At 47.5% G+C, this 16203-nt stretch overlaps 2 long non-coding RNA genes across 2 annotated transcripts; both read left to right on the plus strand.

Annotated features, from left to right (window-relative positions):
• The first annotated feature begins 7845 nt into the window (after positions 1–7845).
• On the plus strand, positions 7846–11070 carry LOC137850016 (uncharacterized). Its single transcript, XR_011092220.1, has 2 exons — positions 7846–7907; positions 8068–11070. It is a non-coding gene; the product is annotated as an uncharacterized lncRNA (long non-coding RNA).
• An 83-nt stretch (positions 11071–11153) lies between these two features.
• LOC137850017 (uncharacterized) lies at positions 11154–14143 on the plus strand. The gene is made up of 2 exons (XR_011092221.1): positions 11154–12834; positions 13719–14143. It is a non-coding gene; the product is annotated as an uncharacterized lncRNA (long non-coding RNA).
• The last annotated feature ends 2060 nt before the right edge of the window (positions 14144–16203 follow it).

Raw genomic sequence — 16203 nt, forward strand, 5'->3', positions numbered from 1 at the left:
GTTGCAGATGATCAAGGAGCGACACGTGCAGGGATGGCTTGAAAACGGTATGGCTGCTTTCTCTTCTGTTTATCAGGTGTCCCAGGCAATGTGGGCTGTGATGTTAGTCTTTAGAATCGGAACAAAGCAGGTGCTGAAATGCTGTGTCTGTTTTTTTTTGTGTTGGGGTTGCACCTTGGTGAGTGTAGGGATGGGTTTTAAGTGGGTGCAGTGGAGGGCCTGGCCCCAGTGTCCTGTAGTGTGTTTTGACCCATCAGCATAGCCTTTTGGTTCTCAGGTAGCTTACTGAAGTAAGTGATTTTTCCTGCGAGTGGAATGGAATGAATTTTTTTTATTTTTTTTGGCGTGTAGTCAGTTCTGCTCCTAGATTTTTCTTTTCATGTAAATAAAAGATTGAGCTAATTCCAGATGGAAAAAAAAATCAGTTACTTTCTTGGTCGGTTTGTCCTTTTAATATTCAAAGCTGCAGCAAAAGCATGGGGATTTTTGTTTCTAGAAACACCCTAGCTCTCCTGTCTGCACTCTGCATGCTGTTGAGCTAAGCCATATAAATGAGTAAAGAAACCACAGCTACTGCTCCTTTCTGATTTTTTTTTTTTTTGTGCTTTCCCCCTTGCACTTTCCCAGGTGATTAGCTTCAGGTTCCAGGTGGGACCTAGTGGTGACTGAGTTGCAGGTATTCCATGACAGAGCTCATTCTGCCTGGGCTGCTTTTTGGGGTAAGCGCTTTGTTTTTCCTTCAGTCGGTTGCAGGGTTCTTTAGGTGGGTCAGAGTCTATGGACTGATGCGTTTTCCAGTAGAAACCGGTACGCATATCTTTTTGAGTTGGTAACTGGTAGGATCTGTCACTGTAAAGCAATCTAGTAGTAGGTGCCTGTATTGCACGCAGCTCTTCCTCAGGTGAGTAGTTGTTATGGCAGTTTTACGGATGGTATGGTGATGTTACTTTGTGTGTTTGCTTTGTGGTTCTGGGTCCCTTCTGATTTTTGCAGAATTACGGGGCTTTTTGTGATTCTTTGCCTGTATGTCAAATCTTATCAAAGTTACAACCTTGCTGTTAAAGTGATGGAGCAGGGTTTAGTTGAAATGTATCATGGAAGCTCCCTGTGTGAGCATGTGTCTGAAAATGGCAGCAGTGGGCACGTAAGGGGTAGTCTGTTTCAAGTTTAGGGACAGTTTGTTATATTTCTGGAGCTTTTGCCTGTGTGTTTTCTGTCTGTCGAGTCTTTAGACCATAAAGCCTTCTAGGCTTTATGTCCTTGAATTTACGTACTAGAAGTACGTTTATGAGGGGTTGCCAGGTACGTTGTTCTTGGGAAACTGTGGGGTATGGTTCCTTGAGTGCATAAGTGCAGTAGTGCCAAGAGAGTGAGCAGGACCACCTTCTTCATCTCTGCAGAATGAGTCTGTTCGGGCACACTTCTCAGGTAAATGTAGTGAGCAGCTGAGGTAAAGGAGCTGGGAACAGAGAGGTATTGCACAGTAGCATGTTGCATCAGTAGTAGTCAGCGTTGCGGAGGAGGTGGGTGTCAGGGCTGGCGTGCTAGTGAATGCTGGTTCTCTGTTTTTGCAAGTGATGATGAACCTGTTTGACGTAATTCCATTTGAAAAAGTTCCAGTTACTGGCCTGGTCGTGTCGTCCTTTCAATGTTAAAAGCTGCAGCAAAAGCATGGGGATTGTTGCTTCTAGAAACACCACAGGTCACCTGTCTGCTCTCTGCGTGTTTTTCAAGTAAAGCAGATCTTAAAATAAAATAATAATGAAAAAAAAATAAAAAACAGCTGCTGCTGCTGCTCCTGCTTTCTTTCTACTTCCTTGTGCTTTGCCCCTCCCCTTTTCCAGGTGATTGGGTTTGGGTGCTGGGCGGGGCCGAATGGTATATGAGCCCCAGGCATGCTATCAGAGAGCTCCTTCTGCCTGGGCTGCTCCTTGGGGTAAGTGCTTTGTTTTTCCTTTAGTCAGTTGCAGGGTTCTCTAGGCAGGCTGGAGTTTATAGATTTCTAGAATTTTTTAAGTGCTTGGAATTCACTTAGGAGAGGGATGTTTAATAGAGGTTTCTGGCTCACTGTTTTTTGGGATGGTGGGTTGCTCTTCTGTTTTTGAGCTATATTTTAATCTCTAAATGTATAAACCAGCAGTAGGTAAACATTAGGAGGAACCGGTCAAAGGTAACAGCGCTTTCTGGAACCGTCAAGTTCTTGTTCGGCAACGTAGTGACTGGTTTGATCTACTTCACAGATGGAGAGGCAAGTAGACTGCTCTCTTTGAAATAATAAAATTGAAAACATAAAGTTTGTCAAAGATGGCAGTGCATGTTTGCAGTCTGTTTATTGCTTTTGCCAGTGGTAGATAACATTTATAAGAAATCGGTCAAAGGAAAGAGCGCCTTCTGGAACTGTGACGCTCTGTGTTGGCAACTCGGTGACTGGCTGGACCTACTGTCCATCTCCAGAGGGAAGCGGACTGCTGTTTTGAAATTAAAAAATACTAATAAAAAAAATAAAGAATATGGTGCTGCTCTATGGCGCCCGGAGGACTGCCACTCTGCATGGCAGTTAAAAAGAATGTGGTTTGGAGATGGAGAGCCACAGAGATGAAGCAGCTGGGAAGAGAGACACAAGTATTGCAGTAGGTAGGCTGTGGTTATGAGGTGCCTCAGGATGTGCTTTTTTTCTCGTTTCCGCCCTTCCCTCGTGCAGCCTTGGAGAGATGAAGTCCCCATGGTGTGGAGTGGTGCAAAAAGGTAAGTGTTGCGAAACCATTTGTTGTCGATGGAAGGAAGACACAGACGCTCAATATGAGTGATCAGTGAACTTCGATTTATTGGATAGCTCAGTCGTCTTTTATCTAATTCAATATAATTAGCTCATACATATTGCAAAAGCTAAGCTCATGATTGGTTAGTGCATTTCTCTATTCTATCAGCTAGTTTCCCACCAAAATAACACAGTTAGTACTTTCCCAGCATACCAACAGATATCACGTTCTTGTACCTGAAACCTCCCTGAAACCTCCCTAAAACCTCCCAGAACTTACATTCCTTCCCAGGCTGCATTTACGTATTTTCTCAGGCTCATTTGAGCTGTGTTCGATACTTTGTTAACTCGCGGCCTCCTAGCTGCTCAACATCCACATGACCTACTTCACTTACCCATTCCTCCACAGGTAAGAGGGTTGTCAGCCGGGTCAGTTTCCTTCACTAATGCTAAGGCAAGTCTTTAAAGAGAAACAGCCTGGTTGCTTGTGCTGCACCCTGTTGAACTAAGCCAGACCAAAAACAGGGCTGCTGTTCCTCCTGCTCTCTTTACCTCTTCTCATCTTGCAGAGGAATGGTCCAGCAATTCGGGTTAATAGGGGACAAGAGAACAAAGGGGTTTCGGAATAACTGCTAACTGTTATGACTATTGCATGGGGCACTATGCAAGTCTCTGACATCCAGCCAAGATGGACAAAGGAGAAGGACAAGGGAAAAGCCTGGGAGGAAGACTGTGAGCCTTCGGTATGAGAGACCCGCAGAGGGACCACCAGAGACTGATAACACATGCGCCAGTGGGCGGGTTCGGATTCCAGGAACTAGTTATAATAACCTTGCCTTTTCTAGAAGTAGTAATGAATATGTATTAGCCTAGGAGCATAAAAACCAGCCGCCTGCTGTGACTTGTGTGCGTCTCGGTGGAGCAGAGACTCCCGGCGCACCCAGTGCTGTTTGCTTACCTCTATTCATTTAATAAATTATAAACTTTGATTGTAATCCTATTTGGGACTTAGTCATTTATTACAACAGACAACCTTGTAAAATGCAGACAACCAGAATCCTTACAACAATTAAGTGGAAATCACGGTGTAAGAAACATTACCGCCTCAAAAGAAATGTGACTTGTAACAGGCCAGCAGCTGTGTGTTTTCGGTGAAGCACCAGGTAGAGTATGAACCTGGATTGCACAGTTAATGGGGAAACGGGAGGGTCCTGGTCCTTGGGAGGGGAAAAAAAAAAAAAAGGTATATAAACTGTGTATGGAATCGGTAGGTGCCCTCCTGCTCGCGGGACACCCGCCATTGTAATCTCAAATAAAAATGCTACTGTATTGAGATCCTCTCCTGAGCCTATGTTATTTCCCAAAGATTGATTCACGGTTTTAAGGTTTCAGGGTAAGCGTTCTCAGGGTTTATGTTTAGGATTTTAAGGTTTTTAGTTTTAGGGTTGGAGTTTTAACGGTTAGGATTTTAGGGATTTGAGGGTTAGGGTTTTAAGGGTTTCAGGGTTAGCGTGTTAGGGTTTTAGAGTTTTTTGGGTTGTAGTGTTGATAGTTTTTTTAGGGTTAGGTTCTTTGGGTTTTATTTTTGGTCAGTTATTTACGGTTAGGGTTTTAAGATCTTATTTTTTTTTCAGGTTAGGATCTCCTGGGTTAGGGTTTTGAGCGTCTTAATATTTTGGGTTTGGGTTTGGGATTTGAGCGTCCTATTTTTGGGGGGTTTGGGATTTGAGCGTCTTAATTTTGTGGGCTTGGGCGTTGTGAGCGTCTTAAGTGTTTGGGATAGGGCTTTTAGGCATAGGTCTTCAGGGGTTTAGTGTGGTGGATAGTTTGGGTTAGGTCTGTAGGGGTTTCGAGGATTTTTAGGGTTAGGGCTTGCGGCTTTTTTGTGTAAGGGCGGTAAGGGCTAGGGTTCCAGGGAGTGCTGTTAAATGGAGTTCTCGACAACTCGGCCTCTGATTGGCCGTGCCGGCTGCCCAGGGAATGCTGGTAGGTGTAGTTTTCCGGCACAAGGCTTTCCGGTAGGCCGCGTTGAGTGCCCAGAGCATGCCGGGAAATGTAGTTCTGGGACTCCGGACTTCCGGGAGGCCATGTTGGGTGCCCAGAGCATACCGGGAAATGTAGTTCTGGGACTCCGAACTTCCGGGAGGCCATGTTGGGTGCCCAGAGCACACCGGGAAATGCAGTTCTCGGGGACTAGGGCTGGGGCTAGGGTTAGAGCTTAGGGTGAGGGTTGGGGTTAGGGTTAGGGCTAGTGAATGCTGGTTCTCTGTGTTTGCAGATGACGGTGAGCGTGTGTAAACTAATTCCAGTTGAAGAAGTTTCAGTTACTTGCTTGGTGACATTATCAGTTCAACATTAAAAGCTGCAGCAAAAGCAAAAGGGGAGTTTTGCTTCTAGAAACACCCCAGTTCTCCTGTCTGCACTCTGCATGCTGTTGAGCTAAGCCTTATAAATAAGTAAATAAACCAGAGCTGCTGCTGCTCCTCTTTTTGCTTTTTTGTGCTTTCCCCGCATGCGACCTCTGCCGCCACCTGCTGGTGGAAAAGGGGTACTGCAGGCGGCCGAGGGGAGCTCATGCCCGGTGACGCCCGAGGGCGCCCCTCTGCCGCCACCTGCTGGTGGAAAACGAGTACTGTAGGCGGCCAGGGGCCGTGCACGCGCGTTGCTTATTACGTCTTTTTTTTTTTTTGATGTGTAATTTCCTACGCTCCTAGATTTTTCTTCATATGTAAATGAAAGGTTCGTGCTAATTCCCGTTGAAAATATTTCATTTACTTTCTTGGTTGTATTGTCCTTTCTATGTTCAAAGCTGAGGCAAAAATAGGGTAAATTTTGCTTCTAGAAACACCGCAGTTCTTTTGTCTGCACTCCGCATGCTGTAAACTAGGGATAGGTGACAAATAAATAAAAAAATAAATAAATGAACACAGCTGCTGCTTCTGCTCTCTTTCTTGTGCTTTGCCCCCTCCTCTTTCCCAGGTGATTGGGTTTGGGTGCTGGGCGGGGCCAAATGTTATACGAGCCCTAGGCGTTCTATCAGAGAGCTCCTTCTGCGTGGGCTGCTCTTTGGGGTCGGAGCTTTGTTTATTCTTCTGTTAGCTACATGCAGGGTTCTTTTCGTGGGTCAGAGTCTTGTACGATATTTTAGAGGAAACCAATCTAGTAGTGCGTGCATTTATTGCATGAAGCTCTTTGGAGGTGATTAATTGTTATAGCACTTTTATGGATAGGATGTCAATGTTATTTTGTGTGTTTGCTTTGTTGTTCTATGTCCCTCATGCTTTTTGCAGGGTTATAGGGCAGATGCCACCAGGTCTACCCCTTTTGTTGTTTTTGTTTTGTTTGATTTATTTTTCTTATTTTCTTTTTCGGAAGGGGGTTTGGGATTTGAGCGTCCTATTTTTTGGGGTTTGGGATTTGAGCATCTTAATTTTGTGGGTGTGGGATTTGAGCGTCTTAAGTGTTTGGGTTAGGGCTTTTAGGCATAGGACTTCAGGGGTTTAGTGTGGTGGATGGTTTGGGTTAGGTCTGTAGGGGTTTCGAGGATTTTTAGGGTTAGGGCTTGCGGCTTTTTTGTGTAAGGGCGGTAAGGGCTAGGGTTCCAGGGAGTGCTGTTAAATGGAGTTCTCGACAACTCGGCCTCTGATTGGCCGTGCCGGCTGCCCAGGGAATGCTGGTAGGTGTAGTTTTCCGGCACAAGGCTTCCAGTAGGCTGCGTTGAGTGCCATGAGCATGCCGGGAAATGTAGTTCTGGGACTCCGGACTTCCGGGAGGCCATGTTGGGTGCCCAGAGCATACCGGGAAATGTAGTTCTGGGACTCCGAACTTCCGGGAGGCCATGTTGGGTGCCCAGAGCACACCGGGAAATGCAGTTCTCGGGGACTAGGGCTGGGGCTAGGGTTAGAGCTTAGGGTGAGGGTTGGGGTTAGGGCTAGTGAATGCTGGTTCTCTGTGTTTGCAGATGACGGTGAGCGTGTGTAAACTAATTCCAGTTGAAGAAGTTTCAGTTACTTGCTTGGTGACATTATCAGTTCAACATTAAAAGCTGCAGCAAAAGCAAAAGGGGAGTTTTGCTTCTAGAAACACCACAGGTCTCTTGTCTGCTCTCGGAATGTTTTTGAGATAAACCAGATTTTAAAAAACAAAGGAAAAAAAAAAAACACAGCTGCTTCTTTTGCTCTCTTCCTACTTTCTTGTGCTTTGCCCCTCCCCTTTCCCAGGTGATTGGGTTTGGGTGCTGGGCGGGGCTGAATGCTATATGAGCCCCAGGCATGCTATCAGAGAGCTCCTTGTGCTTGGGCTGCTCTTTGGGGTAAGTGCTTTGGTTTTCCTTCAGTCAGTTGCAGGGTTCTCTAGGCAGACTGGAGCCTATGGATTTCTGGATTTTAAGTGCTTGGAATTCACTCAGTAGCGGGATGTTTAGTAGGGGCTGCTGGCTCACTGTTTTTTTTTGGGATGGTGGGATACTCTTCTGTTTTTGAGCTATGTTTTAATCTCTAGATGTATAAACCCACTTGTGTAACTCTCCAGAGGACTAAAACCAGCTTGATTGAATGCTACATATGGCTTGGCAGCGTAGATGCAGCGTTACCAAGACACTGAGCAGAGTTGTATCAGAGTCACCTCTTTCATCTGCAAAGGGTAAGTCTGCGACTACCCCTGCCGAGGCTGCTGTGTGTGCATGTCTTTTTGGCATTTGTGGAGCTCGGTTGTTTTTTTTTTTTTGTGTGTATGTTTTAACTTTCTGTTTTTCTGAGCAGTAAATAGTGTGTGTGCTGAGCGTGGTTGGCAGGAGGAGGTGGGGAGCTGCTCAGGACTGGTAGGTTTGGTTTCTAGGAGTGTGCGGCATCCTTCCTGTGTGATGCGACTGATTGTTGGGTGGGAACGTTCCAGCTCATATGTCTTAAGCAATGTAGCTTGTGTAGTGTGTGTTGTGTGGCCCGGGTGCAGCTTGCTGTGGTCTTGTGAGTGAACAATCTCAGAGCTGGTGAGCAGCTGAAGTACCGGAGCTGGGAAGAGAGAGGTCTTGCAGCAGGTACGCTGTGGCTGTGAGGCGCCTCAGAGTGTGCTTTTCCCTTGTCTCTGCAGGTGCTTTGTGCAGTTGTGGAGAGGGAAGGGAAATCTTCATGTCAGGAAGTTCTGAGGGAAGGTGAGTGGTGTCAGCCTGGTCATGCCTTATCCGAAGCAAAGGGAAGACGCTCAGGTGTTTCCCTGTGAGGGTCCGAGGTGAGGCTGATTGGGATAGAGGAGCAGTGTGGCAGGTGGGTTCTTGCAAGCACAGTTGTCATTGTATCCTTTTGTGTTCCCAGGTGGCGTGGGTGATGCTGGCCGCTCCTTTCAAGCTTGGACCTAATTTGCAGGTCCAGAGGCAAGTGGAGTGCTGTTTTGAAAGGATAAAAGTAAAGATGGGGTTGCTTATGTTGTTGAGGGATGGGTGCTACTGCTGGCAGCTGAATGTTTATCTTCTGCCTGTGTGTCCTGGTTTCAGTTAGAACAGAATTAATTTTCTTCCTAGTAGCTGGTGGAATGCTGTGTTTTGGCTTAGGATGAGAAGAGTGCTGATAACACCCCAATGCTTTAATTGTTGCAGAGCAGTGCTTATACTAAGCCAAGGACATTTCAGCCTTTTGCTCTGTCCTGCCAATGGGCAGGCTGGGGGTGCAGTAAGAGCTGGGAGGGGACAGACCCAGGACAGGTGACCCAAACTAGCCAAAGGGGTATTCCATACCATCTGACGTCATGCTAAACAATATATAGGGGTGGCTAGCCGGGGGGAGGGGGCCGGACTGCTCGGGGTTAGGCTGGGCATCATCGGTCAGCGGGTGGTGAGCAATTGCATTGTGCATCACTTGTTTGTACATACTATTATCACTTTCATATTATCACTATTGTATCATTATTATTATTATTGTTATTATTATTTTTGTTATTATTATTTTCCTGTCTTATTAAACTGTCTTTATCTCAACTCACGGGCTTCACTTTCCATTTCTCTCCCCCGTCCCAGAGAGGGAGGGGGGAGGGTGAGCGAACGGCTGCGTGGTGTTTAGCTGCCGGCCGGGTTAAACCACGACAGTCCTTTTTGGCGCCCAACGTGGGGCAAGAAAGGTTGAGATAACGGCAGATCTGATCAGAGTGTGTTAAACTAAAATTGGTGTAAGGATTAGACCTGCTTAATAGTCACCTGTCATGATGCTGATTGCTTTAATCTCAACTCTGCTGCGCCTGTTTTCCAAATTAAGTATTATAGTACATTATTTTCCGTATTTGCTCTCTGTAGTGTTGTTTATCCTCTCCGGGCCCTGGTTTCAGATCATTATGGTACTGAGTGTTATAGCAATGGCCTATGAGACGATAAGATATCTGGTCATGACTCTAACTTGGTATTTGTACTCAGTAACATCGTGGACTCTGTACTTTGGAAACAGTATCTTGGGAACTATTAGCAATTATACCTATTGTTTTTCTCCGTTAGAGAGTCAATCTGTGGAGGGGAAAGGGGAAGATATTTTTCCTTACTTGCTTACTCTCCCTTTCTCCTTCACCACCCCTGTATCCTCCTGGATCACTCTGCCTTCCTCCTTCACCACCCTCTTATCCCCTGAGCTTGTCACAATAGCTCTCCAAGATATTGAATATTTTTGGAATACTCAGAATACCATAGTCTTGTTGTTCTGCCTCATGAATGCACTTCAGGTTCTGCTTAAAGTTAAACAACTACTTGGGAAGCTCATCCGGAGATCTGCCCGGAGGCAGTATAGTTGTGGGTGGCAGGGAGTATGGGTGGATATGGGCAGGCATCTAGAGCAGTTGGCACCCCCAGTGTGTTGGAAATTCACCCCTGAACAATGGCAAAATCCTCAAAAACTGGGATACGCATTTGGCAAAGGCCACCTGGTTAGTCAATACTAGGGGATCTACCAACCGAGCTGGACCTGCACAATCAAACCTGTTACGTACTGTAGATGGGGATAAAGTTCCTGTAGTGCATGTAAAAAATATGCTGGGTAAAACAGTCTGGGCTTCTCCTGCCTCAGGAAAAGGCAAACCTATTCGTGGAATTGTTTTCGCTCAGGGACCTGGATACACTTGGTGGGTGATGCAAAAGAACGGAGAGGTCCGGTGTGTACCTCAAGGAGATTTAATACTGGGTGAGAATAGCCCATGAACTGAATTGTACCATGTTAATTAGTATATTATACTATATGTTATCACTACCATGATTACTATAGGTGACTAATTAGAATGTATGGAAAAGAGTGTAACCTGAGCATGACATAAATGGTATGGAATAAGGGGTGGATAGATGTCCTGGTTTCAGTTAGAACAGAATTAATTTTCTTCCTAGTAGCTGGTGGAATGCTGTGTTTTGGCTTAGGATGAGAAGAGTGCTGATAACACCCCAATGCTTTAATTGTTGCAGAGCAGTGCTTATACTAAGCCAAGGACATTTCAGCCTTTTGCTCTGTCCTGCCAATGGGCAGGCTGGGGGTGCAGTAAGAGCTGGGAGGGGACAGACCCAGGACAGGTGACCCAAACTAGCCAAAGGGGTATTCCATACCATCTGACGTCATGCTAAACAATATATAGGGGTGGCTAGCCGGGGGGAGGGGGCCGGACTGCTCGGGGTTAGGCTGGGCATCATCGGTCAGCGGGTGGTGAGCAATTGCATTGTGCATCACTTGTTTGTACATACTATTATCACTTTCATATTATCACTATTGTATCATTATTATTATTATTGTTATTATTATTTTTGTTATTATTATTTTCCTGTCTTATTAAACTGTCTTTATCTCAACTCACGGGCTTCACTTTCCATTTCTCTCCCCCGTCCCAGAGAGGGAGGGGGGAGGGTGAGCGAACGGCTGCGTGGTGTTTAGCTGCCGGCCGAGTTAAACCACGACACTGTGTCTTTCCCTTGTTCAGGCTGAAATGCAGCGTGCAGTTCGCAGTGCAGGACGTCTCGACCCAAGCTGCCTCTGCAGTGACTCTGGTGTGTGATGAGCAGAGGTAACTGTTGTTTTTGGGGTGTGGTTGTCACTGCAGTTATTTTCCTACATCCAATAGAGTAAAACTCCAGTTTGCCTTTTAGAGGTGCTATAAGTGGGTAAGGAGAAGAGATGGAAGCATGTGCCACGTGGGGCAGGCAAGCGGCTGAGGTACAGGAGGGGATGAGAGTATGTGATTTTTTTCTGGGGATGGAATGGAATTGATTTTGTTGGTGTATAATCTGTTCTGCTCTTGGATTTTTCTTTCTAAGTTTAAAAAAAATAATAAAATTTGAGCTAATTCCAGTTAAGAAAGTTTCAGTTACTTGCTGGGTTGTATTGTCCTTTTAATATTCAAAGCTTCAGCGAAAGCATGGGGACTGTTGCTTTTAGAAACACCTCAGGTCTCATCTGCACTCTGCATTCTGTTGAGCTAAAGCAGATCCCCCCAAAAAAAAGAAACAGGTAAACAAAAAAAAAAAAAACAAACACACACACACACAAATGAAGAACAAAATAAAACACCATTGGTAGACTTGTTGTGAATGCAACGAACATTTAATCCCTTTGTTTTCCCAGGTGGTGTGGATGATACTGGCTGCACTGTTGGAGCTTGGATTCGGAGAGGAAGAGGTGAGCAGAACTGTATGTTGCATCAGCAGTAGTCAGCATCGTGGAGAAGGTGGGCATCGTGGCCGGTGTGCTAGTGAATGCTGGTACTCTGTTTTTGCAGCTGATGATGAGCCTTCAGTTGACTAAGATGACAATCGGTGCCTGTGTATTTCTTGAGGCAGAGGGACTTTACCATGCAGCAACCTGAGAGCTAAGTTGGGGGGCACCTGGTATTTGCATATCTGGGGTGGCTAATGGGAGCTGTGAGCCAGAGCAGCGTGGTGCCTGCTGGCTGAATAGACTTGGTGCCACTGTGAGGGTGGTTGAGGCTGAGTCACGTTCAGGCTGCTTGTGGCTGGGTCACCAGGCTAACAGGAGCAGCGGGATTATTTTGTAGCGTGAGTGCGTGTGCCAGGCAGGACAGTTTCCTTCAGTTTGTCTGTCCTGTAGTGTTGCTTCTGCAGTGTCTGTTCTGTGCTTCTCGGGTCTTGATATCCTCCTGGCTTTTGACACTGGACTGACCAGGCAGGCGACTCGGTAGCTGTGCTGAAGGGCCTCAATGCTTGTTTTGTCATCATGACTCTGATCCGAGCACTTCTTGTATTGCAGTCGCTGCTTGAAATACAGATCTGTTTCAGGTCTTGTGTATCATACTCGGTTTGAGATCGCGTCTGTTTCCATCCTCACTCTTGCAGAAGTCATCTGGGCCGCATCAGGAGTTCTTGCTTGGGAATTGATTTCCTGAGAGTTGTCTTAGGGGGTTTTCAGTCCCCATCCTTCTGGTCTCTTGTCTTGAAGGCAGGCTTTTTAGGCCTCCATCATCCCAGTTCTGGCAGTTGCTTCCAGTCACGTGTCGTGACATTTTAGTCTCTCGTAGGGTCTGGTGCAGAGCACCTGTTCTGACTTGCTGTTGCTGTAGGGCTTTCTTTTTGGGGGTCACTTTTTCTTGTGCCTTGTGTTGTGTGTTTTGTTTGTAGTGTTTGTGGCGTGCCTGTGTGTGTATGTGTTTGGTCTGGAGCTGTCCTGCCTGGCAGTTAGTGATGGCAGTTAACGTGGCAGTGCATGGGTGTACTAATACATTGATGGGACTGTGTTGGCAAAGACATCCGGTCTGCCTCTGGGCACTTGCTGAAGGACATCTGGCACAGTATATCTGTTTGCGAGCAACTTCTCGTTTACCTCTATTTATTTAAAAAACTGTAAAATTTAATTGCAATCCAGTTTGGGACCCAGTCATGTATGACACCAGGGGGCTTGTCCAGGAGGGCTTTGGTTCTTGGAATCTTATTTGATGTAGGAGAGGTGCCCCAGCATTTGGTGGTTGCTGTTCGAGTCTGGTCGGGACTAATGGCATCTCGAACCTGAATACAGGTAAGCTAAGGTTTTGATTTTTTTTCAGCTCCCTTGCTGGCTGCAGCAGTATATTTTGCCCGTAATTCTGCGTGTGAAGATCTGAATGAAGACAACGGAGTCGTAAGTGTTTAAAGCGTATACTGTTCTGTTGGATGGGGTTTGGTTGCCTGTGTGTGTAAGAGTGTGACTGAGACGGAATTTAGTTCCGAAGCGATTGTGGAGGTCTTCTTTACCACGGTTCCAATCTCCCGCGAGGGACTTGGCCGGTGAAGGACCGAAGGGATTCCCAAAGGATTTGTGGGTGGGTGATAGATCTTAAATCCTCTTTAAGACACTCTTATTAAGGTAACCAAGGGCTGTGGGAATTGCCAGAGTAACATTCCTAGATGGGTGAGACAAAACCGAAGACCAGGGACCAGAAGAAAGGGAGCAAATTACCAGACATACCACCAGAAAGTCCATTAGGAATAACAGTTAGAAACTGGAACGAGAGAGGCCCCAGTAACGTAAAAAGTAAATAAAAAATGGTTCAGTCTTGTGTGATAGAATGGCCAAAGGAGCCTTTAAGACCGCATGTCTTTGGGCCCGTTTTTGGATCCTTTGAAGACTGTATTTGTCAGGCCTTAAATACACATGTTAATTCGGAGGAACCTTTCTGCCGGGAAGAAAGTGATGATGCAGGATTATGGATCAGGAGGACTTCATGTCCTTTTACAGCCTTAATATTTACACTAAAAGCAGGTAAGAAATTTTGAAGAAGAAGAAGAACAGGAAAAATAAAAAGATAATAAACGGGAGCCGTTGGATAACCTACCATCTCCATATCGTAACAATCCACCTCTGGTGGTGTGCTGGGTCTGGCTGGAATGTTAACTTTCCCAGCAGCAGCCCATACAGTGCCGTACTCTGCAGTTGTAGCTGGAACAGCAGTGTTATCACACCAGTGTTGTGTCTACTGCTGAGCAGCAGTGGCACAGCATTGGGCCTTTCTCTAACCCTCCTAGGGGATGGGCAAAAAGCGAGGAGAGAAACATCACTAGGGCAGCTGACCTAAACCAATCCAAGGGATATTCCATACCATGGGATGTCACACTCAGCAATAAAAGGTGGAAACAGGAAGAAGAGGGGAGGGGTGGGCTCTCGTTGAGAAGACGTCGGTCCTCCTCTCGAACACCGGCTGCGTGCGTTGAGGCCTTGCATCAAGGACGTGGTCAATCATCGCTCATTTGTGGGAAGTAGAGAGCAATTTCTTTCCTCTGCACTTCCATATAGCTGTCATTTATTTTGTTTATTTGTTTTCGTCCCTTCTTTTTATTTTCCCTTTTCCCCTTTCCCTTTTTATTTCCCCTTAGTTAAATTGTTTAGTTCATGGTAGTCTTTATTTAATTATTATAATTATTTCCATTTAATTAAATTATCCTGATCTCAACCCGTGAGTTGTTCTTTGCTTTACTTCTCCCCCTCCTCACCTAAAGGATGCATTCATGAGAAGTAGGACTGCCGTATCTGAGAGAGCTCCTCTATATCCTTTAAGGGAGGTAACTGGTGTATAACTGGGTTGGAGTTTTAACAGGGTTTTAAGGGTTTCAGGGTTAGCGTGTTAGGGTTTTAGAGTTTTTTTTGGGATGGAGTGTCGCTATGTTTTTTAGGGTTAGGGTCCTAGGGTTTTATTTTTGGTCAGTTATTTAGGGTTAGTGTGTTAAGATCCTTTTTTTTTTTTTTTTTTTCAGGTTAGGTTCTCCAGGGTTAGAGTTTCGAGCGTCCTAATTTTTTGGGTTACGGTGTTGAGCGTCCTAATGTTTTGTGTTAGGGCTTTGGGTGTTAAGCATCTGAATTTTTGGGTTAGAGTTTTGCGCGTCCTGATGTTTTGAGTAAGGGTTTTGAGCATCCTAGTGTTTTGGGTTGGCTTTGTGTTTTGAGCATCTTAATTTTGGGGTTACGGCTTTAAGCGTCCTAATCTTGTTGTTTAGGGCTTTGAGAATCCTATTGTTTTGGGTTTGGGTTTTGAGCGTCCTAAGTGTCCTAAGGGCTTTTAGGCATAGGACTTCAGGGGTTTAGTGTGGTAAACAGTTTGGATTAGGCCTGTAGGGGTTTCGAAGTTTTTTAGTGTTAGGGCTTGAGTCTATTTTGAAAGGGCAGTAAGTGCTTGGGTTCCAGTGAGTGCTGGTAAATGTATTTCTCGAACACTGGGCCTGTGATTGGTCAAGCCAGCTGCCTGGGGAATGCTGGTAGGCATAGTTTTCTGGCACTGGGCTTCCGGGAGGCCATGTTTGGTGCCCAGAGCATGCCGGGTGGGGGTTGGGGGGTAAGGGGGTCGGGGGTTAAGGTGGGGGTTATATCTGTTAGGGTTGGGGGGTCAGGGTTGGGTGGTCGGGGGTTAGGTGGTTCCATGGGGTGACCCCCCTATCTCTGTCCCCCCCCCCAGACAAGGAGGAGACGAAGCTGAAGGGCGTCCTCTACTTCCAGGCCATAGAGGAGGTGTACTACGACCACGGGCGGGCGGCCTGCAAGGTGGGGGGGCCATATGGGGCCGGGGGGGGCTGTATGGGGCCAAGGGGGGGGTACTTGTGGGGCTGGGAGGTTGTGGGGAACATCTGGAGAAGGTGCCTGTAGGGTTTGGGGGAGCACCTACAGGGTTTGGGGTGGGATCTGTGTGGCTGGGGGGGGGGGGTCTCTGTGGGGCCGGGGGGTTTTGGGGGGGTTGTGACCCTATGGGGTGCCCCCCCCAGAGCCCCAACCCGCGGCTGACCTAGCATTTTAGCGTGGCCGCCGTCCACCGGCAGCTTCATGCCCGTCTTCCGCTCCCAGTGGCCCGCGGGGCGCCCGGTGGCCCTACCAGTGTCACCAGCGGCCACCTTGGGGTCAACGGCGGCGGTTTTGGGGTTTCGGTCTGGGGGGTGCTGACATGTCCCCCCCCGCACCCCCCCCAGGCATCCTGGCCCTGCAGCTGCCCCCGGGGGGGCTCGACGCCGAGTTCTACAGGTGAGAACCAGTCCCCTTTGCCCCCTAAATGCGCCCCCAGACCCCCCCAAATTGACCCCCCCCCAATTTATTCCCCCCCCCCAGCGCCTGCCTCCACCTGGCCGAGATGCAGCGTCGGGTGCGGGAGGCGCTGGCGGAGCGCGAGCGGCTGCTGCGGGCATGGGTAGGACGGGGGGGGGGGGGGGGGCGCCAAGAGGGGGGGGGGGTCCATTGGGCTTGGGGGGACCCCAAGGGGGGGGGGACCAAAATGAGGGGGGAACCAAGTGTGCGGGGTGCGTTTGCCGGGGGGACGCATATGCGGGGTGCACCGGGTGGGGGAACCAAAATGAGGGGGGAACCATATGTGCGGGGTGCGTGTTCCGGGGGGACACACTTGCGGGGCGCACCGGGGGGGGGATCCAAAATGAGGGGGGAACCAAGTGTGCGGGGTTTGGGTGCCGGGGGGACAAATTTGCGGGGTGCACCGGGGGGAACCAAAAGAAGGGGGGAACCAAATGTGCGGGGTGC

This window comes from Anas acuta, chromosome 1 (assembly GCF_963932015.1).
Source record: "Anas acuta chromosome 1, bAnaAcu1.1, whole genome shotgun sequence".
Classification (NCBI taxonomy): domain Eukaryota; kingdom Metazoa; phylum Chordata; class Aves; order Anseriformes; family Anatidae; genus Anas; species Anas acuta.